Source organism: Ceratotherium simum, chromosome 5 (genome assembly GCF_057802395.1).
Source record: "Ceratotherium simum simum isolate JZ-2026a chromosome 5, ASM5780239v1, whole genome shotgun sequence".
NCBI lineage: Eukaryota > Metazoa > Chordata > Mammalia > Perissodactyla > Rhinocerotidae > Ceratotherium > Ceratotherium simum.
In genome coordinates this window covers 89781864-89803933 of record NC_141904.1, presented here as the reverse complement: position 1 = coordinate 89803933, position 22070 = coordinate 89781864, and the positions used below count along the sequence as shown (strand labels likewise).

Below are 22070 nucleotides of genomic sequence, written 5' to 3'. Positions count from 1 at the left end.
AGGGGCCCGGGGCGGGTGTCGGCGGGGGCTGCGGCCCGGGAATGCCCCCGCCGAGAGCCTGGGGCGGCAGCTCCGCCCCCGGGGCCGCGGCTCCCTGGGCGCGCTAGCAGCTCTCGGGAACCGGGTGTGTATGCCGGGGGCGGGGGGGTAGGGATCGAGAGCGGCTTTGCGGAGCCGAGCCCGGGAGGAGGTTCCGAGGCTGCAGTCTCGGGGACACCAGCCACGGGGGTGTAGGGCTGGGGATCAGAGGCCGCAAGGCTCTCGGGAACGGGGGGCCAGGGCTACGCAGGCGGCCCGGAGGGCCTGGGGGCGCCAACGCTGCGCTTTCTGAGCTGGGCCTCTGCGAGTGTCGCTTTCTGGGGTTCGAGCGGTGAGGACGCAGGAGATTGGGCCTCCGCGGTTATGCGGATGGCTTCTCTGAAACCTTGCGAACGCTAAAGGAGCAATCTTGGGGGAGGGGTGCTCAGGGTGCTCCATCTCCGTGTCTATGCAGTCGGCTGCCTCCCCGGGGCGGGGAAACGTGCAACCAGGCTCTGAGGGTCGCCGGGGGAAGCCGCCCTCCACGCCACCCCTTCCCTTCTCTCCCTTTTCCTTCCTGCTCTCGCCTCCCCACGGAGAAATCCCGCCGTTGAGTCCAGGGTCCGGAGCCTGCGGGCGGGAGGTTGAGGCATCTCAGGAATTCGCGGAGAGCCAGATAGACGCGCCCGCGGGCAGGGAGTGTGGAGCTTCAGCTGGGCTGGAGGGGCTGGGTCCGAATCCCGCCCCGCCCCCCGCCGTGGGACCTTGGGCAGCCCTTCCTCCCGCTACCACGTGGGCAAGAGGGCGCTTCTAAGTCTTGGAGAGCCCTCTGGGTCAGGCCCCCAGGGGGCAGAAAGTCGGTTTAGGCGACAGAGCGTGGAGGCTGGAATAGACAGGGCAGTCTCTGATCCAGTCCCAAACAGGGCAGGAGGCAGCAGGGTCTGAGAAGTGATGGGGCTGTTTCGGGTGTCAGGACACCCTGTCCCACCTGGCAGCCTGAGGTGCCCTCGTATGCCAAGGAGCTCATAGTGTGGGAAACCCCTGCCTGGCCCAGAACCGGCTGCCCTTGGGCTGTGAGGAGGCAGGGACGGTTGGCAGAGGTGAGGCACGGCTGTCTGCCCCCACCCCAATCCTGGGGAAATCCCCCTCCCATGTTTCTGCCAGGCGGTTGCCACTTTAAATTGCCAAGCTCTCAACTGTCACAGCTGATCTGTTCCTGGAGCAAACGGAGCAGAAAGAGGACAGTGGGTGTCCCCTTCCCCGGGTCTGTCCACAAGATGAGGCTCTGCCTGGTCAGCTTTGTGCATTTGGCTCTGGGCATGCTCCACTATTGGTGGGGGGGCACTCATTCTGGACTGGGAGCATGAGTCTGGTTGTGCTGTGTGATGAGCCACTGCTCCACTCTGTGGACAGGCCCACCAGACGGCGCACACCTGGCCTGTGCAGCCCCTCAGAGCAAGTCTGAACTGAGATGACAGAGGAATGGCCCTCTGGTCACCCTCCCCTGTCCCCAGCATTATGCCTGGCTCCTCACTTGGGCTGACAAGGTGGCCAAACCTCTGAGCCCACGTAGGGCCAGAGCCCAGCTGTAGGGTTGGAAAGGAAAGAAGAGAAAGAGGCCTAGACCCCGGCCCCCGAGGCAGCAAAAGAGGAGCTGAGAGGTGCTCAGGGTGCCATAATGCCCACCGCCCAGCCATTGAGCATCAGCACTGGAGGGAGCATCCTGGGGCCAGTCCCCTGTTAGAGATGGGGAAACTGAGGCCAGAGACAGGCAGGGACATGTCCAAGGTCACACAGCATCCTGCTGTCCCCAGCTCTCCAGCAGTCCAGCCATCTCAGAGGACTTGGTGTTCCTCACAGAGGTCCCCCCAGTGGAGGGACAAGGGAGGGGACTCTGCCTCCTGCACAGTTTGCAAATATTAAGTAATCTTGTCTCATGAGCAAGGTTGCCACCCTCTCTCAAGGCTGCTTAAAGGGCCCGTGGCTGCCTGCCCTTCCAGGCACTGCTCTGACCAACCTGCCCTACCCTGCCCACCCCATGCCTGCTGGCCCCACAACAACCCCGTGGTTTTAGTCATGCCCCTTCCACATTGTGCAGAGGGGAGTTCCAAGGCCAAGTTAGAACTGGGACCCTCTGTGTCCTCAGCTCTCCTCCACACCAGTGTTCTAACTCCTGGGGTGGGAGTAAGCTAAGCACCTAAGCATCCCTAGCCAAGAAGAACACAGCCATCCTCTGTTCTTGCAGTAAGCTCCCCGTCACTGGGGTATGCAGGCTGGAGCTGAATACTAACTGGTCAGGGAGGCTGTGAGTCTGGCTCTGTTAATCTGGAAGGTTGAACAAATGTCTTTTCACTTCCCGCTGGTCCACCATAATTAGGGGGTAGGGAGTGGGGTTGTTTGCCCCTATCAGGAGGAGTTTCTTGCATGAAAGAGGCTGGGTGACCCCTGTTGGTGAGGGCCATGTGGACTGGTGTCCCGTATACTGCAATTGCTCAGATCTGGTGTTCATTGCCACGGTGAAGTGTGAGTCGAACCTGCTTCTGGGAGCAGCATCTTCTAGTGCCCACTGCCTTCCCACGGGACTGGCTTTGCTCTGTGCTGGCTCCTGCAGAAATGCACACCCCACCCTGCCACCTAGAAACCTCCGTTCATCCTTCATCACTCTCATCAGTGTCACCTCTTCAGCAGAGTCTGCGGGAGTCCCCGTGTCTTCTCCTCAGCTCCCCTGACCGGGAGCAGCGTGCAGGGGCATAGGCAGGGCTGACTTTGGACCCCTGGTGAGACACCAGTATTCAAGATACCTCCCCTGGGCCCGGGCTATTCAGTGCAGCTGCCACAGCAAGTGCCAACCTGGAAAAGCAGGGCGCAGGCAGCCAAGTTCCAGTGACTCTTCAAAGAACTGTATGTGTGTGGCCTTCTGATCCAGCGTGTTTGCAGACATTTTTTTAAGCATGTATTCCGTGCCAGACCCCGTCACAGTGGCTCTCACATATATCATCCCATTTCATCTGCCAAACCACAAACCCATCCATTAACATGTATGAAGGTTCTAGAAGCATAATATTAAAGCAATGATGTCAACCCCACAGGCCAGTGGGAGCGATTTAGAGTGTTCCTCCCACCCACCACCGTTGATAGTCCTTTCAGAGCAACTTGGTTGCCCTGGGGCCCCAACAGTCTGCCCGTTTTTGTGCCCAGACACCCTCGGGGAGGCGTTCCTCTGGGAGGGGTGCGCAGACTCAAGTGAGCACAGAGTCTGGGCTGACCCACGTAAATCCATGTGAGCCATATGTGATGGGGAGATAAAGGTGTGCAGAGGGCACTTGTCACCCTGTCCCCAAGCCTGGGCCTCACATGCTGCCTCTGTAGAAGGTAATCCCAGCCTGTCCCATGTCCCTTCCTGTTGGGATGACGCTGTCTCCTCCTCAAGACTGAACTCCCTGAGGGCAGAATGGTGGCTGAGGCACCTCCTGGACCCCAGCGCCAGGGGCTAGTAGAAGTTTCTGTTGTGTTCATCTGAGCTGAATCCAGACAAGAAACAAGCTGCCTTATAGAAAGAAGGCAGTGAGTTCCCCTCGCTGGAGGTATGCAAACTGAGGTGATACAGGGGATTTGTGGATCTCAGTTAGTGTTAGATGCCCCGGAGGGTCATTTTAGCTCCAAGACTCCCAGAGCCAATGATTTTTTTTTTTTTCAATTATTATCTGAGGACTTAGGGAAAGCTATCAGGATGGTAATAGAGGTTTGTAAAAATGCTAAGTGCCAGTGTGTTTTATTCAAGTCAGTTGCCTGGGGGTATGATGGGAACATTTCATATTCAGCTCTTCCAGATGTGGGCCTGGGACCAGGTTTTGGACTTAGCTAAGGGGCCTGAGGACTTGGTATGAAGCAAAGCAGGAAGGGAATTGACTGTCCTATGGCAAATCCATGAGCAGCTGCTGGGGTCACTGTCGGCCACACTCACTCGGGAAGCTTGGAGGTCAGGGAGCTGGGCTCCTTGTTACTTTGGACAAGTTCTTTCCCCCACTTCAGCCGAACGAGTTCGGAAGAGACCAGAAAACACTTTGGAAGTTGTAAGTCCAAAAGGGTTGTGGGGGGGACGGGAGGCCTGAAGCGTGCAGGTCCTACAAGCTCAGCTGTGCCCTGCGGGGCCAGCCTGCCCCTGGGGTTGCACTCAAGTCCCAGCCCTCAGCCACCCCGCTTCCTGACCTGGGACCAGCCGCTGGACCTCCCTGCGCCTCAGTTTTCTCCTCTCTAGGCTGGGGTGATGCTAGTGCCCGCCTCCTGAGACAGTCAGGAGGGTGCTGCTGTGAAAATGTGTCCATGTCCTCCAGTTCTTGTTCATCTTCTCTTTTGGGGAGAAGCCCAGTAGGTATTTCTCAGACCTCAGAGTCCAGATGGAACTGTCAGCCCCGCTCATTTACTCACTCAGCAGACATCTTTGGAGCACTACTGGGATACCACGGGCAAAACGACAAAAAGCCCTGCCCTCCGGGGCTTTTATTCTAGCAGCAGGAGACCCACAATAAATAAGTAAGCAAATGAAGAAAAGAATTTCAGAGTGCTAAATGCTAAAAAGCACCAGTCTACTCTGGTTGGTATTGAAGGTGATTTGCAACAGAAGAACTCTTCCAAAAGGAAGGGGAGAGAACCCTGGTTTGGACTCTGCAGGACCTAGATTGGAAGCCTGCAGTCCTGGCCCTGCTGGCTTCCAACTTGCTGTGCAACCTTAGGCAAGTTCCTTTCTGTCTCTGATCCTCTGTTCTTGTCTGTGAAATGAGAGAGCAGGATGAGTCCTTCCAGCTCAGATGTCTTGTGTGGTCATCTTGTTGAGGCTACACTGCCCAGTGGCACTGCAGTCACAGCCTGGGGTCCCTGCCTGTCCCTACACATACCACACATGCCTTTCTATTTTAAATGTACGGTGTAACCTGTCACACAGAAAGGTGGAAAAACATACTGTCCTTCTTGTTCTCACTGTCTTACCACTTATCTAAACAACTCTTTGCAGTATAATTTTGTTTTTCTTATTTTTGAGCTCTCTGTAAGTAGAGTATCTACAGTAGGCTGTAGATATTTGTTTGAGTCTGGCTTCTTTTGCTCAAAGTTGTGGCTCTGTGATTCATCGAGTCTTGAGTAGCTGTAGTTTGTCCTTGTCACTGCTGCAGAGTATTGCGTTGTGCTCTTGGCCAGTTTTTTCATCCCGTCTACTGTGATGGACGTGTGGAGGGTTTCTAGTTTGAGGCTGCTGTTCTTGAACCTAGCGCATGTGGTGTGAACTTCTCTGGGGCCTGTACCTCTCACTGGGTGGAAAAGTACGCACACATGGCGTGTACGAACAGTGCCGCACCAGGCAGTCATTCCTCCCGTTGCCCCCGCTCACTGGAGCCTCCTGCTGTCAGTCGTGGTCATTTTTGCTCTCCTGGTGGGTGTGTGAGGGTTTTGCACTGTGGTTTATGTGCTCTCCCTGACTGCTGACAAGGTTGGGCATTGTTTGTTTATTGGCCATTTGGAGATCTCCTCTTTGGTGACATGCCTGTTCAAATCTTTTGCCCATCTTGGGCTTTCTTTGTATTTTCTTGTTGATCTGGACGATTCTTTAGGTATTCCAGATTCTAATCCTTTGTCACTTGTGTATGTTGTAAATATCTTGCCGTTTTCACTTTTCCTGGGGTCTTGGGAATGAACGTCTTAATTTCGTAGTTCTTAATTTAAGTAGTCAAATCTATCCTTCACTTTGTTATTATTGCTTGGTGTGTTTTAAGAAACCTCCTCCTACCCTGTGGTCATGAAGATTCTCTTGTATTCACCTTATGCATTAGATCTTTAATCTCCCCAGAATTGATATTCGTGTATGGTGTGAGATAAGGGTCCCATTTCTCTCGCTCTCTCACACACACACACCATTATCCAAGCGGCTCAGCACTGTTCAGTGACAAGTGTGTCCCCCTCCATTTATCCATACCTTTTCTGGGCATGTGGGAGCCCGGGACCCTAGGCTCTGGCTGGAAGACCCGGCGGAGTGTGGTGATCAGGGACAGCCCCGAGGGCAGGGCGGACAGCCCTCCCCCACCAGACCAGCTGCTGCTCCTGCCAAACAGGTCTGTGGGGCTGTGGCCGTCACGTGTCTGCCTGGCGCTGACTCGGGCTCAGTGGATTAAGCAGGGGCTCAGGGCTTATGACCCACACTGGCCCCTGCACAGGCCAGGGGAGGGCTGCAGGAGGCCCCCAGAGGCCAGCGAGGTTGCGCGATTGGCGGCAGGAGCCCCCCACCCAGGGCATTGGACCAGGTAAGGGAGGGCCAGGGTGGTCCCTGGCCGGGTCTTTCCTGCCCAGCTCTGGGTGCCTCTGTCTGGAAAACAAAATGTCCCCTCCCAAGCTCTTTCTATCTGGGTCTGGTCAGGGCAGCCGAGAGCCAGGAGGTGGAGGGCCACGGCCTGCAGCAAGGACCTGCCATGTCTCCAGCCCCTGTACAAGCTCGCTCGAGTTCACACACGCACAGGCACGCTGCCCACCATCTCCCAAGGGACTCTGTGTCCTCTTTAGAGTCCAGGGCCTGCCCACTAGGCAGGGGGTCACTGCCAACTTCTCTCCGCCCTCCAGACCCTGGTGCCTTTCCCCAGGCGGTGGCCAGTACCTGGCCTGGCAGGACGCAGCCCTCCTGCTCCTGGAGTCGTCAGGGCAGGGAAGGGGGGAGTGAGTGTGTACTGAGCACCTTCTGTGTGCCAGGCACGTCCCCTTGGGTAATCTTGACTCCTGCCGTGCAAGGAAGGGAAGATTCACCCACTTAATAGATGAGGAAACAGGTTCAGGGAGGGGCTATGGTCCAGCTGGGGCCTGGGCTGGGAGGATGGGCCCCCAGCATCTCAGCAGCCTGCCTACGTGACCCCAGACGTTGCAGGCTCTGCTCCCCCCACCCCTCCAGCCCAGTAGACTCCCTGCGGGCGCCTGACGAGGCACATTCCCTCTGGAGCAGGGCTGCTGCTCCCAGGGGCGCTCGGAGGGTTCCAGGTCCCTGGGGGAAGTCGGGGCCCAGAGCAAGAGCCGGTGCCTCTGGGCCCAGCCCAGCCTAGGTCTCCTCATTTGTGCGGTGGGGGGTGACAATAGTAGGGCCACCTCTTCAGGTCGCTCCGAGGCTGAGGCTGAAACGCGACTGTGCACGAGAGGGCTTCAGACCACAGCCCAGCTCCCAGCAGGCCCTCGGGAAATCTTGGGTTTGTTCTTATAGGAAAAGTCAGTACCTGAGCTTCTCTGATGCTCTGAAATTCTGAGCTCCGATCCGTTTCCTCTCTTCCTGGGTCTTTTGTTCATGTGTTTATTCCTATGAGTTTAATATTCGCTCAGGAAATACAGGCACATAGTAAAATGTTCAACATTATAAGAGCGTACAGTGAAAACTAATATGCCCCCTGCCCCCTCCCCAGAGCAAACATGAGAAGCGTTTTTTAGATATCTGGTCAGAAGTATTCAGGAGAGAGATATATATTATTTATTTATTCCTTCCGCCTCATTTTAAAGAAAATGCCCTACAGCTTGCTCTGCCGCATCTGTGACTTCCCCTGGGCCTTTAAATCCACCCACTTGGACAGAGCGCCTGAGCCGCTGCCTCCTCCAGAAGGCGCACGTCTGTGGACGCTGGCACCAGATTTTGCTCATCAGCAGACTTGAGGGAGGCGGCAGCCTGGCACAGGGCAGACGGGGTTGTTGAGCAGCAAAGAACAGTCCCTCTGTGCCGCCTGAAGGCCCAAGTTGGAGACCAGCTCCCCTCCCCCCGCTCCAGCAGCTCTGGGTCTGGAGCGAGGGCGGAGCCTGGGGACCTGGCTCAGGCCCAGCCTGGCTGCCAGCTGGCCACTGGGTGACCTTGAGCCAGTCCTGGCCTCCTCTGGGCTCCTGACTCAGTGCAGACGCCAGGGAGTGAGGCGGCCTCAGTGAGAGGACTGAGGGTCTGTCCCCTTGAGGACACAGGCAAGCCACGCTCACCCCTCCCACTTGGTCTAAAGCCGGTGATGTGGGCTGGGCTTCCACTGCCTTCCTGCTAAGCTTTGACGGTGCTCCGTGAGGCCGCTGAAGTCAGCGCTAAGTCCCACTGACATTTTCTCCGTGGGCCTTGTGACTCCTGGACCTGCAGGCATCTTATCTCTGCCACTTAAATCTTCCAGAGGGCTAGGAGGAGAGGCTTTATCTCTCCCTGGGTCTGAGAAAGGAAGGTGGCAGGTGGCTACATGTGGCCACATGTCCTGCATACATGACTACAAGGCCTCACCAGAAGGGCTCTCTGCCCCCTTGAAGGAAGAGCAAGATCCACTGTTGGTGTCAGGAGGGTGACAGGGACCAAAGGTCACAGTCACCCCGTGGGGCAGAACTCCAGGCACTTTCAGTGTACAGATGTTCAGGTTGTGCACTGCACAAGAGCAGTCAGCAAAGGAAGAATGCACTCTTGCCAAGCCGCAGGCCTGAGAGGCTGAGTCTACCAGAAGAGGGCGCCTTTTACAGATTCACACACAGGGGCCCTGCATGCCAGTGATGGAACCAGCCTTGAGCATGCTCACTAGCAAAGGAGAGGTGCCTGGGCATAGGGTCTTCTCTTCACTTATGTGCTCTTCCTGTGCTCAGTTTTCTAGAATCCCCCTCCAGGACTCTGCTGGTAACCCCAGGGGAAAGGGAACTCCGAACACTCCTCTGTCTGTGAGCAGCTTGAGTAGACCCAGACCGGGGAATCCTCAGAGGGCACTGGGCCATGTGCCTGGCCATAGGGGGGCCACAGAACGGCTTGACTCCAAGTAGACAGGGTGCATATCTCAGCTCTGGCTTTTCCTGGCTGTCTACTCCTGTTCAGGACATCTCTGCACAGACTCGCTACTTTATCATCTGTGAATATCCCCCCAGAGCTCAAGCATGAAGGACCCTTACCTCTGTGCCTGGCCCTTGAGAAGTGAACACTTTATTTATGAAGGCATGTTGATCTTGGGACAGGGACTCACATGAACTAAACATAACTCGTTTCATCCACAAATATTTCTTGAGCACCTAGTATGTGCCAGGCCCTGCGCTGGGGCTGGAAATAAATGATGAGTCCGGCAGACATGATCTTTATCCTCACGGAGCTGTCCAGTGAAGGGGAGGGAAATGCTGGGTCAGGCAAAGCTTCCTAGAAGGAGCTGAGGCATGAAGTTAAGGCATGGAGTCGGGGTTAAGTCGTGAAAAGAGAGAGATGTGTGTACCAGGCAGTGGGAACAACATGTGTAGAGGCCCAGGGGCAGGAGTCAACTTGCTGGGTATGTGGCTGGAGCAGAGTGGGGAGGGCAGAGACAGGGAGCCGCCAAATCCACAGGGGCTTGTGGGCGTAGCAAGAAGTCTCGTGCTTGTTTCTTAAGCAGTGAGGAGCAGGGCTTGAAGCAGGGCAGGGATGCGTTGTTAAGTTGAAATGTCAGTGAAAGTGGGTTTGAGTCCTGGCTCTGCTTCCTGACTGCTGCCCTTCCTCTGTAGGACAGGGAGGGTCAGGGATGAGAGTGTCTTAGGTTGTGCAGGCAGGATGGAGGAGGTTTGGGTGAGGAAGTTTAGGGTGGGGCCCAGAGGCTGGCTCTGGGCTCATCTGCCTGCTCTGTCTTGGGGCTGGGAAGGCCAGACTGCAGTTCTCCAGCAGGGCGACAGGTGGCGCCAGCCCCCCAACGGTGGCAGGTGGGCTGGACCAGCAGGGCCCAGCCCAGTGAGGGGGTGGGTTGGGACCGCTCTCGTTTGGCCCGGCCGGGCCCTGCTTCCGACTACTCCTCACCCACGCCTAGGCGCCCAGGCTGCTGGGCTGGTGCTTCTGGCCAGCAGTTGCCACCACCCCGCCTTTCATCCCTTCCGACACCGTTCCACCCGCTGTGCCCTGAGCTGTCCTTGTTTAAGCTGATCTAAATGTGCCATCAAGCTTGACCTGGAGACAGCAGGGCGCAGCCACCCTTTGCAAAGGATAAGGGCTTGGGGGCTGGAGCTGGAGAGCTTGGGTCCAGATCTCCACACTGCAGCCTCGGTCAGTGAGATGCAGATAAGGAGGCCCGGCCTCACGGGGTGGGTGGGGTGTCAGCGGTTACCTGTGTAAAACACGCAGTGAGTGCCCAACCAAGGTCGGCCTAGCTGGCCAGGCACCCAGGAGGCCCTCAGAGCCTGGCAGTCCCGTCCCCTGCTCCACCGTGGCCCCGCATCTGGCAGGGGAGCTACAGCACAAGAGGAGTGCCTTTCCGAGCAGAGGCTGCGTCCCAGAGTGGGAAGGCCAAGGCTCGGGCCATCAGTTGGTGTCAAATCCTAGCTCCCCACATTCTGCTGCGCCATCTTGCACCTTGGGGAAGTGGTTTGGTCCTTCTGAGCCCCGTCCCTCTGTGAGATGTGGACAGTGCCCTCCCTGTGGTTGGGAGGGTTGCAGACGCCCTGTGTCCCCGCGGAGCACCCGGCACAGAATCAGTACTCGGGAAACGGCAGCCACTAGCTAATAGCTAATGCAACTAACCGTCCCTGCCACAGACCTACAGCTGGTCACCAAGGGACACCAAATAGCAGAAGCTAGAGCCTCGACTGCAAGCAGCATCCAGCAAGCTGGCTGACTCAAGCAAGAGGGAATTTACTGGAAGGTAGTATTGTCCTCAGACTGTCCAGGAAAGATAGGAAGCAGGCCTGGCCCCCAGCCCCTCCTGAGGACAGGAGGCAGGATCCACTAGGAATGCCTCCCAGGAAGAAGGGCCCACTTGTCCCTACTCGTGCCTGGAGGCAGGGCCAAGGCCCGGGGGAGGCCCAGTGCAGGAGGAACGGGAGGATCCTGGAAGAGGAAATGGCTGTGAGGAGAACAACGAGGCCCAGCCCAGCACCCCCATTCCTGGCTTTCCATCCCTGCGCCCAGCGGGGTAGTAAACGTGGATTACCCTTAACCAGGGTAATAATTACTGCAGATGTAGCTGACTTGTTGAACAAATGGTTGTGTGCTTATAATTACAAATTGCATTCTAACGCTCCAGGGGTTCCCAAACCTTGATGTCTTTTCTATTAACATATAACTTACAGTCACTATGGAAATTGTGAGAGAGACCAAAACTGTCTGTGGATTGTGTTGCAGAAGGGATGCTCACTGTGGATCCACTCTGGGAGCCTGGAGGGGTCCTGTCTGGGTCTTGAGGTTGACCTTATTTCACCGGGTCAGCTTCTCTTACCAGCCCAAGGCCCACTTGGCTCAGGGGCCCCTAGGCTTTTCACACACAGGCCCACAGGTTGGCATCCCGGCTCTGCCACGACCAGCTGAGTGGCCTCAAGTTGCACCGTTTAACCTCTCTGCGTCTCCGTCTCCTTATGGGCTAAATAGCAGGACTTGGTCACTGACGCTGTGACACACTGCACGTCAAGCTGCAGACGCCTGCCTCGAGGGCAGGAGGTGCTCCCTGGGGGCCTGTCCTTCTCTCTTCAGAGTGCAGGAGGCACAGAGGAGGGGAAGAGGGCCTTGACCCCCCTGTGTCCCCCTGGCACCAGGCAGCCCTCCCCAGCTGTCGGCGGCAGGGAAGTCGTTACATGCTTGAGGGTGTTATTTCTTGCTGTAAAAAGTGTTTTCTCAGATCCCTGTTACCCACCAAGCAGGGTTTCTGGAAGTGTGAGACTCAGGCCACGGGTGGGCGTGAAACGATTCCAGGTGAGCCATAGAGTCAGCATTTGGTGGCATGGAACATATCACATGGACCCCAGAGAAAGTCATTCCCCTCCCCATGCGCTCTCAGCCCTTCAGATTACATTAAGACCAGAGTGTCGGTCAGCGGTCAGCGCTAACATGGCTTTTAACGCCTCTTTATCACTCAAAAAATGCTTAATTATAGCCAGACTCACCAAGAAAAAAAGAGAGAAGCCTCAAATAAATAAAATTAGAAACAAAAAAGGAGAAATTACAACGGATACCACAGAAATACAAAAGATTGTAAGAGAATATTATGAAAAACTATACGCGAACAAATTGGACAATCTAGAAGAAATGGATAAATTCTTAGACTCATACAACCTCCCAAAACTGAATCAAGAAGAAATAGAGAACCTGAATAGATCAATCATGAGTAAAGAGATTGAAACAGTAATCAAAAACCTCCCCAAAAATAAAAGTCCAGGACCAGATGGCTTCTCTGGAGAATTTTACCAAACATTCAAAGAAGATTTAATACCTATCCTTCTCAAATTATTTCAAAAAATAGAGGAAGATGGAACACTTCCCAACACATTCTACGAGGCCAACATCACCCTGATACCAAAGTCAGACAAGGACAATACTAAGAAGGAAAACTACAGACCAATATCCCTGATGAACATAGATGCAAAAATCCTCAACAAAATATTGGCAAACCGAATACAGCAATACATTAAAAAGATCATACACCATGATCAAGTGGGATTTATACCAGGGACACAGGGATGGTTCAGCATCCACAAATCAATCAACGTGATACACCAGATTAACAAAATGAGGAATAAAAACCACATGATCATCTCAATAGATGCAGAGAAGTCATTTGACAAGATCCACCATCCATTTATGATAAAAAACTCTCAAAAAAATGGGTATAGAAGGAAAGTTCCTCAACATAATAAAGGCTATATATGACAAACGCACAGCCAACATCATACTCAACGGGGAAAAACTGAAAGCCGTCCCTCTGAAAACAGGAACAAGACAAGGGTGCCCACTCTCGTCATTCTTATTCAACACAGTACTGGAGGTTCTGACCAGAGCAATTAGGCAAGAAAGAGGAATAAAAGGAATACAAATAGGCAATGAAGAAGTGAAACTCGCTGCTTGCAGATGACATGATCTTATATATAGGAAACCCTAAAGAATCCATTGGAAAACTATTAGAAATAATCAAGACCTACAACAAAGTTGCAGGGTACAAAATCAACTTACAGAAATCAGTTGTGGAGCTGGCCCCGTGGCTTAGCGGTTAAGTGTGCGCGCTCCGCTACTGGCGGCCCAGGTTTGGATCCTGGGCGCGCACCGACGCACCGCTTCTCCAGCCATGCTGAGGCCGTGTCCCACATATAGCAACTAGAAGGATGTGCAACTATGAGGTACAACTATCTACTGGGGCTTTGGGGGGAAAAAAAGGAGGAGGATTGGCAATAGATGTTAGCTCAGAGCCAGCCTTCCTCAGCAAAAAGAGGAGGATTAGCATGGATGTTAGCTGAGGGCTGGTCTTCCTCACACACACACACACACAAAAAACAGAAATCAGTTGCATTTCTACATGCCAACAATGAACTGACAGAAAGAGTACTCAAGAAGACAATCCCATTCACAACTGCAACAAAAAGAATATAATATCTAGGAATAAATTTAAAGAGGTGAAAGACCTATACAATGAAAACTATAAGACGTTATTGAGTGAAATCAATGATGACATAAAGAAATGGAAAAATATTCTGTGCACATGGATTGGAAGAATAAATATAGTTAAAATGTCCATACTACCTAAAGCAATCTACAGATTCAATGGAATCCCAATCAGAATCCCAAGGACATTCTTCATGGAAATAGAACAAAGAATACTAACATTCATATGGGGCAACAAAAGACCCCGAATAGCTAAAGCAATCCTGAGAAAAAAGAACAAAGCTGGAGGCATCACAATCCCTGACTTCAAAATATATTACGAAGTTGTAATAATTAAAACAGCATGGTCCTGGTACAAAAACAGACACACAGATCAATGGAACAGAAGTGAAAGTCCAGAAATAAAACCACACATCTACGGGCAGCTAATCTTCAACAAAGGAGCTAAGGACATACAGTGGAGAAAAGAAAGTCTCTTCAATAAATGGTGCTGGGAAAACTGGACAGCCACATACAAGAGAATGAAAGTAGACCACCTTCTTTCGCCACACACAAAAATTAACTCAAAATGGATCAAAGACCTGAAAGTGAGACCGGAAACTATAAAACTCCTAGAAGAAAATATAGGCAGAACACTCTGACTTGGGTCATAAAGGGGTCTTCTCGAACTCCATGTCTACTCGGACAAGGGAAACAAAAGAAAAAATAAACAAACAAGTGGGACTTCATCAGACTAAAGAGCTTGTACAAGGCAAATGAAACCAGGATCAAAATGAATAGACAACCCACCAGCTGGGAAAAAATATTTGCAAACCATATATCTGACAGGAGATTAATCTCCATAATATATAAAGAACTCACACAACTAACAACAAAAAAAAACCCGATCAAAAAATGGGCAGAGGAAATGAACAGACATTTTTCTAAGAAAGATATACAGATGGCCAATAGGCATATGAAAAGATGTTCAGCATCACTAATCATCAGGGAAATGCAAATCAAAACCACACTAAGATATCACCTTACACCTGTCAGAATGGCTATAATCACCAAGAAAAAAAATAACAAATGTTGGAAAGGTTGTGGAGAAATGGGAACTTTCATTCACTGCTGGTGGGAATGCAAACTGGTGCAGCCTCTATGGAAAACAGTATGGAGATTCCTCAAAAAATTAAAAATAGAGATGCCCTATAATCCAGCTATCCCACTACTGGGCATCTACCCAATGAACCTGAAATCAGCAATCCAAAGAGGCTCATGCACCCCTATGTTCATCGCAGCATCATTCACTATAGCCAAGACATGGAAGCAACACAAGTGTCCCTCGACTGATGAGTGGATAAAGAAGATGTGATATATATATATACACACACACACACAAGGGAATACTACTCAGCCATAAAAAAAGACAAAATCGTCTCATTTGCAACAACATGGATGGACCTGAAGGGTATTATGTTAAGAAAAATAAGCCAGAAAGAGAAAGACAAACACCACGTGGTTTCATTCATAAGTGGAAGATAAATCAACGCACGGACAGAGAGAACAGTTTGGTGGTTACCAGGGGCAAGGGGGGTGGGGGGTGGGCACAAGAGGTGAAGGGATGTATTTATATGGTGACTGACAAACAACAATACAACAAAAATTTCACAATAAAGAAAAAAAAGAAAAAACAAAACAAAAAGTCCATAAGAAAGAGTAGATATATTAGAAAAAAAGGCTTAATTATATTTCATTATTTTATAGGAATTAATATAGTCACACGGCTCAACAGTTAAATATATAAAAGGTGCACAATGAACAATGAGCCCCCCCTAGCCCTGTCCCAGGTCCTCCCAGAGGTGACCACTGCCCAGAAATATTTTATGTGTATATCAGCATGTGTATGTCTGTGTGTGTGTGTGTGTGTGTGTGTGTGTGTACTCTTCCCCCCTTCCGTTTTGACTGAAATACAGCATTTTTCACCTTTTTTCCCTTAGCAATATATCTTGTATCTCAATCCCTATCAAGATACGAAGAGCACCCTTCTGTCTTGCGGCTGCATTCTGTAACGCGGATTCTCTATACTTGCTGATCTCTGCTTTAAACCAAGACAGAGCAGGCCTCAGGCAGAAGCCCTCTCCTGATAACAAGATCCAAGCAGGATTTTATAACAGTGTTTTGGTTTTGGTGATTTATTTTTATGGAAAAATTCAATTTATGCTCAGTGAGACTGGTTTGTCATTGATGGAGCAGTTGGAAAGTTTCCCTGATAGAAAGAACAGTGTTAACTAATTGGTATACAGGTGCTATGTGGCTATTGGAAAACTAACCTGGGGATAAACCCAGGCCACTTCTGCCAGCCTCCACCCCCTGCACGCCCCCCATAGGATAAAGCCCTTCCTGCATCCCTGGCCTTGTTCCTCCCAGCTCAGCCATACCTACCCTTCATTCTCCACGTACACACACAACGATGTTTTTTTCCCCATGCTCACCAAGCTGTTCCCTGTATCTGGAGTGCCCTTCTCCTCCTGGGCCACTCAGTGAATTGCCATTTGTGCCACAAATCCCAGGAGAGGTGTCGCCTCCTCCAGGAAGCCTTCCCTGATGGCCACCCCCCCCCGCCCCCCCGTTCGCAGTGCTTCCTGCCTCTATGCCAGCTTGCACCCATGATTGCATTGATCACCCACTTTAGTGCCCTGGCCTAGCAGAGAGGTTCTCAAACTACAGCAGGCATCAGAATCACCTGGGGGGTGAGAATTTGCATTCCTAATGATTCCCAGCTGGGACTATGGCTGCTGCTGTTCCTGGGACCACACTTTGAGAACCACTGGAGGAGTGAAAAGAATGAAGGCTGAGTGTCAGCCTACCTAGGTTCTAATTCCAGCACCATCATTTAGGGATTGTGTGTCTGGGCAATTATTTACCCTCTCTGGGCTTCAGGGCCTCTGATAAACTGGGATGAACACTCACCTTATAGGGTTGCTGTCAGGATAATGTGAACTTGTGGGGGAACAGGGCTGGCACCAATGATTGTGAGTTGCCTCCAGTCCCTGTACCCACCGAGCTTCCCGAGGGGAGGGCCCACATCTGATTTGTCTCTGCATCCTCTGAGAGGCCGAGTCAGTGCCTGACGTGTAGTAGGTGGTAATAAATGCTGGGGACGGTTGTCAAACACATTCAGGAACGCACACGTTCTCAGTTATGGATCTGTTCAAATAAAGAATCAGGTGTCACACATATCCCACCTCCGTTAATTCCGAATCAGTGGAGTGAGGTCAAGCTGGTTGAAGTCTTCCTGCCACTGGGACAAAAAAAGATGTTGTGTAAATCAATAACGTAAAGAAGATTGCAGAGGAGGATGGTTAACCCACTTTAGAGAAGCTGTTGTTTTAGGAGCGCTTGGTGGCATCCGTTTGCAGAACAGGCGTCCCCAGCGCTTGTTACAAGTGAACGCATCTATTCATTAAGTCCAGCGCCACTGGGGCCTGGACTTGGCACCCCTTTGGTGGCTGTTCCTCAGTGTGAACGCATTACTTAAGAGTAAGCAAGCTTCCTTCCCTCACAGCCCCCTGCAGTGTGGACCCTGCCTTGCCATGGCCACTGAACGTGTGCTGCCGGATGGGATGTTCTGTAGCAGAGCGAGTCCCTGCAGCTTTCTGTTTTGTTTTAGCGGGCATATAAACGTTCCAGCTGGGTAGGTTCTTTGTGGCTCTGGCCAGCAGGAGCTATGACAGAGGGGAGTGGTCATGCCCTAAGGGGAGAGAACACCGTGGAAACACTGGAAACAAGGCAGCTCAGCTGCAGCTTTTTTCTTTTTTGTGAGGAAGATCAGCCCTGAGCTAACATCTGCCAATCCTCCTCTTTTTGCTGAGGAAGACTGGCCCTGGGCTCACACCTGTGCCCATCTCCCTCCACTTTATATGGGACGCCGTCACAACATGGCCTGACAAGCGGTGCATCGGTGCGCGCCCGGGATCCGGACCCGCGCTGCCAGCAGCAGAGCGTGCGCTCTTAAGCGCTACGCCACGGGACCAGCCCCTCTACGTTTTTTTTTAATAGGTTCTCTCAATTCCCCCACTCCCTTTAATACAGTTGGGCCACAGCTTGTAAGCAAAGCTTCTAGGAGAGATGCCAAAATAGGTCAAGGTTGGTCATTCGCTTTGCCAAAAGGATGCCTCTTTTTAATAAAATCTTTAGCTGGCAGGTTCCTTTATGTGCTGGGCAGACTGGAAATGAGAATCGGTGTTTTTGAAAAACAGTTTCCCCTGGCTCTTCCAGAATCTATGGTGTAGAGGGGGGCTCTAGCTCAGATTGAATGAGACAGGTGAGAATGGGGAGGGGAGGGGCTTGCCGTGCTCTCCTGGCTCACATATCTTGCCCCATCCCTGAGGTTGTCCCTGAACCAGAATGAATCTGGTTCAACAGGATTCATTCACTTATCAGACATTTACTGAGCTCCTACTGTGGCCCAGGCACCATAGGGATGCTGGGGATACAGTGGTGAACGAAGTCCCCTCCTGCATAGAGCTTCATCGTCACGGAGGAGACGGACGGTGAACACGTAAGCGAGGAATTAAGCGAGATAAATATAGCCTGTGAGATGGGCTTTAAAGGAAATTAGAGGAGATAGAGAGGATAGGGGTGTGCTTTACCTGGCAGCCCAGGAAGGGCCCTCAAATGAGTGACGGCGAGTGGGCTGCCTGTCTGTGGGAACACATGTGCGCGGTCTCAGAGCTCTTCACGTGTAGGGTCTGCCTCCCTCCCAGACTGTAGCCTGGAGGGTGGGGCTGGAACCATAGAATCTAATCCATCCCTGGTCCCAAGCTCCCAGGGGGCTTGTACCAAGGGGACTGTTGAGGGAGGAATGGAGGGGCGCAAGCAGCTGGGGAGGAGAGGGGAGAAGGCAAGGACTGCCTCCCCGGTCTGACCCCAGCTGACCCTCTGGGACTGCTCAGCAGGGCCGGCAGAGGCCTCAAGTCCTTCCAGCTGGCTGCCTGTGCCCTCCTGCTTCTCACAGCTGCACTCCACTCCAGAGGAGAGTGGGCACTGCCTTGGAAGGGAGCGGAGCGAAGGGAACGGGGATTTGTGAACTGGGTCCTGGGGGCAAGCTGATTGTGGGCAGCGGTGGGTGGAACTTTTGCTGAAGGGGACTGGGACCTACGTCCTGGCCTGCCGGCCACAGGCCTGCGTCTTCTGTCTGGGGCGGAGAACTGGGGGCGGCTTGGCCTCTGTCTCAGGAGGGGGCCCCCTCGGAGACAGGGGGCAGGCCTGGAACAGCCTGGAGCCGTTTTCCTGGAGCTGTCCCTGAGGGAGAGCTGAACCCACTCAGCATAAGCATTGTGGGTCATACCCCTCCCTCCCTGCAGGTCTGGTGGTGGCTTCCTTGTGCCACCAGCCAAGGAAAGGAGGGTTGAGGATGAGGGGCTGAAGTGGGGGGCACTTTTGGTTGTATCCTGGGGCTGACAGGGCACTCTGATGGGAAGTGTGATGGACAGTGTGATGAGGTGTCAGGGAAGAGCCCGTCATTGGTGAAGGCACCAGCTCAGCCTTTTGTTTCTGAATTTCTTCCTGATGTTGTCAAAGCCCCTTGAATCCTGCAAGAAGACCGGCAAATGGCCATTTCCCATCCACTTGAATAGATTCATAACTCAAGTAGCCGCACTTCAGAAGCCACAGGCCTGTTCTCCCTGGGCCCTGCCCCGTGGACTCCAGGACAGGCAGTCCCACTCAGCTGGCTGGGCTCAGTGGAGGGACCAGGAGGGATGGGGTGTGCCCACAGGAGCAGCCAGACTGGGGAGGGGTGCGGTGAGCCATTCTGACCTGTTGGCACCACCACCATCTCCCTTCACTTTTACAACAAACCAACACCTCCTGTGTGGCAGAGGTTGGAGTGGAAATGTAGAGCGCTCTGGGGATCCAGGCTAGGAGGGCTTCTTGGAGGAAGTCATCATTCCTGGCCATTTTTTTCACTTCATCAGTCACTGAGCACTTGTCACGTGCTAGGTTTTTCAGAGCTCGCACAGAGCCACCCTGTACCGCTGTGGGGTTTCATTTCTCCTTGGGTCTGACCCTGTGTCGTAACTCTGGCTGTGTTATTGTAACCCCTCCCTCAGGATCTCTCCTGGGCCCTCACAGCCTGTATTAATCCATTTGTCAGCTGTTGGCATGATAACAACTGCATCTAATTTTTATCATTTATTTAAAGACCACAGGAAGGCAGCCTCCTTACACCTCGAACCACGATGGTTCCCTGACTCCGTGGCTGGCTTTGTTAGAGCAGTGGGAAAGGAGCTGTGGGAAGGAAGTCAGGTGACCAGTTCTTGGCTGTGCCCCAGCAGGACTCGGGGAAGTACCCCCCCCAGCCCAGGCCTCAGGTCCCTCATCTAAACAATGGGCAGGCAGCACTGGATCGTGGTGACTCTTTCCAGCTCTGAAGGTCTAGGATATGCTAACATTAAGGCCACTTGAATCTCACTGTCATGGTCCAGGTCTTGGCCAGTCCAAGTCTCTTGAGTCTTTTGTGGTTGGGACTCAATTCCCCTGGAACTGACAGGTGTCTGGAACTGTGCCGGTTACGTGGAGCCGTGGCAGTGTCCAAGACCCCCCACTGGGAGAGTGGGTAGAGAGCCACTCTCCCTGTCCTCAAGGTGCCTGCTGTCTGGGTGAGGGGTTCGCACTCTGCCTGGGTGGTAGGGGCACTAGGTGAGGGGTCAAAGAGAAGGCGACATTTGGACTGGGCCTTGAAGATTGAGTAGGAGGTTGCCAAGCAGATGAAGAGGGCAACCCAGGAAGCAGGAACAGCATAAACAAAGGCACTGGGACAGAAAAGTGCCCAGTGCATCCTGGGAGTAACTCTGTTATAAGGATGGTAGCTGGGAATGAGGTGGAAAGAGTCAGGGGCTGAATGACAAGCAAGGTAGTGCCCGAGCAGGTAAATGGCCAGAGGAAAGTCGGGGCCTGCTCTCTAGTTCGGGGCAAACAGCCACGTCAGGGCGACCCCTAGCCTCCCAAAGTCAGCTCTCCCAAGGTCATTGTGTTTACTTTGTTTAGTAAGATTAGGGAAGTCCATGACTTGCAAGTGGTTTCTGTTAAAAATGATTGAAATTGAAAAAGTAACTTGGCACTTAATAAGAACAGCTTTATTTACCTGGGTAATTTCTCTTCCAAGGGACTGCCTGGCTTCCCTGAGATGTCAGTCTACAGAATTCTATGTTCTGTGAAGCTGTCTCTGGTTTTTCACAGCATCCAACACACATACGAGTCAGTTCTGCTGTGCATGGAACCTACAGCTCACCCGTGCCCAGGCTGTGTGCTGTACTGTCCGAGTCCCTGCTGGGCCGTCCGGGCAGTGGGGTACTGTAGCCTGGGAGGCAGGACGCCTGGGCCAGTGTCATCGTCTCTAGTGCCTGGCACAGGACCTGGGGCACATCTGTTCACCTCTCTCAGTTTCCCTGTCTGTGAAATGAGGAGTTGGGTTGGAGGGGTGATCGCAGAGCCTCCTCCTAGACCTAGCCTTCTGGCTGTGATGTAGGGATGTTTGTTTCAGTCATGAAGAGTGACATATTAATGACCAACAGACACTGAGAGGGAAGCTGGGATAGGCTGCAGTGCAACTCTAATTGCTTTTCATGGCTGTCAGTAAGACACAACCTGCTCAAAAGTGAGGACCTGGGAGTGGCCTGAGAGGCGGCTTAAGTATAGTATGGAATTTGGGGTCTTTGTGGACTGGCCCTGACGGGCTTCAGAGTCTCCTAGAAAATGCTAGAATATGCTAGAAGACCTCCAGTCCCTTGGATTACCATGTCTTTCATTGATTTCTTTATTTTACTGGCCTTTTTTTTTAAGGTAATAAACACTTGTTTAAAATTTCGAAAACTATAAAAGGGCATAGAGTGAAAAGCCCTCCTTCTCCTTCCCACCCCTGTCTCAATGAGACATCAAGCTTAGAGGGCAGAGGGCTGTCTCCAGAAATCTCTGGAACCCCCAGTTTCCCTTCCTAGAGGCAATCGCTGGTACCTGTTTCTTGGGTCTCCTTTAAGAAATAGTCTACAATTATATTATCCTCTATAAGCGCGCTAGTGTCCTATATATTTTCTTGTAAATATGTTTCCATTTTTCTGGGCTTTTTACCTGCATGTGGTGTCTCAGATCTTTTCCTGTAGGTGTGCATGATGCTGCTGCCATCTTTTTCACACAGGCCTCCATTGATGGTGCGCACCACAGTCCACTTCCCCAGGCCCCCTGGAGGGGCACTGCGGGTTGCGCCTCGTGGTCTGCTGTTAGAAACAGCTGTTACCCTTGGCCCTAAGTCTTTGTGCACGTGGCAGGTGGCTCTGTGGGCTTTGTCCCTAGCAGTGAATTAGCTCATCTTGTGGCTGGTTCGCCTGGAGGTCGCCTAGCCCGGCCTTACTGTTTCCATCACCATCGTCCCTCATGACGTGTGGACTCTGCTCTTCCAGGTCGTGTCCCCGGGGCCTGAGCCGGGGCACTGGGGGTCGGCCTGAGCCGGCAGGGCATTCGCCGGAGCAGCTGGAGCTGACTTGAAGCCCCGTCAGGGGAGCTCCATTTGTTTCAGGGCTGACACACCGTTTCTGTGGAGGGCTAGATGTAGGTGTCTTAGGCCACAGGCCATATGCCTCTGTTGCTATTCAACTTCGTGGTAGTAGAAAATTATCCAGAGACAATACAAGTGAATGAGTGTGACTCTGTTCCAATAAAACTTTATTTAAAAAAAAAA

At 52.6% G+C, this 22070-nt stretch overlaps 1 protein-coding gene across 5 annotated transcripts in view; it reads left to right on the top strand.

The window, feature by feature from the left end:
• IQSEC1 (IQ motif and Sec7 domain ArfGEF 1) overlaps positions 1–22070 on the top strand; it is a 368724-nt gene that overhangs the window by 265878 nt on the left and 80776 nt on the right. The window contains exon 1 of one of the 5 annotated variants that reach the window (XM_087431596.1): positions 6183–6308. The exons of 3 other annotated variants lie outside the window; for them this stretch is intronic. The gene's annotated coding sequence lies outside the window, so the exon portion shown is untranslated. Of the gene's footprint in view, positions 1–6182; positions 6309–22070 lie in introns of those variants that run through there. One more of the 5 variants, XM_087431594.1, reaches the window with a different exon arrangement.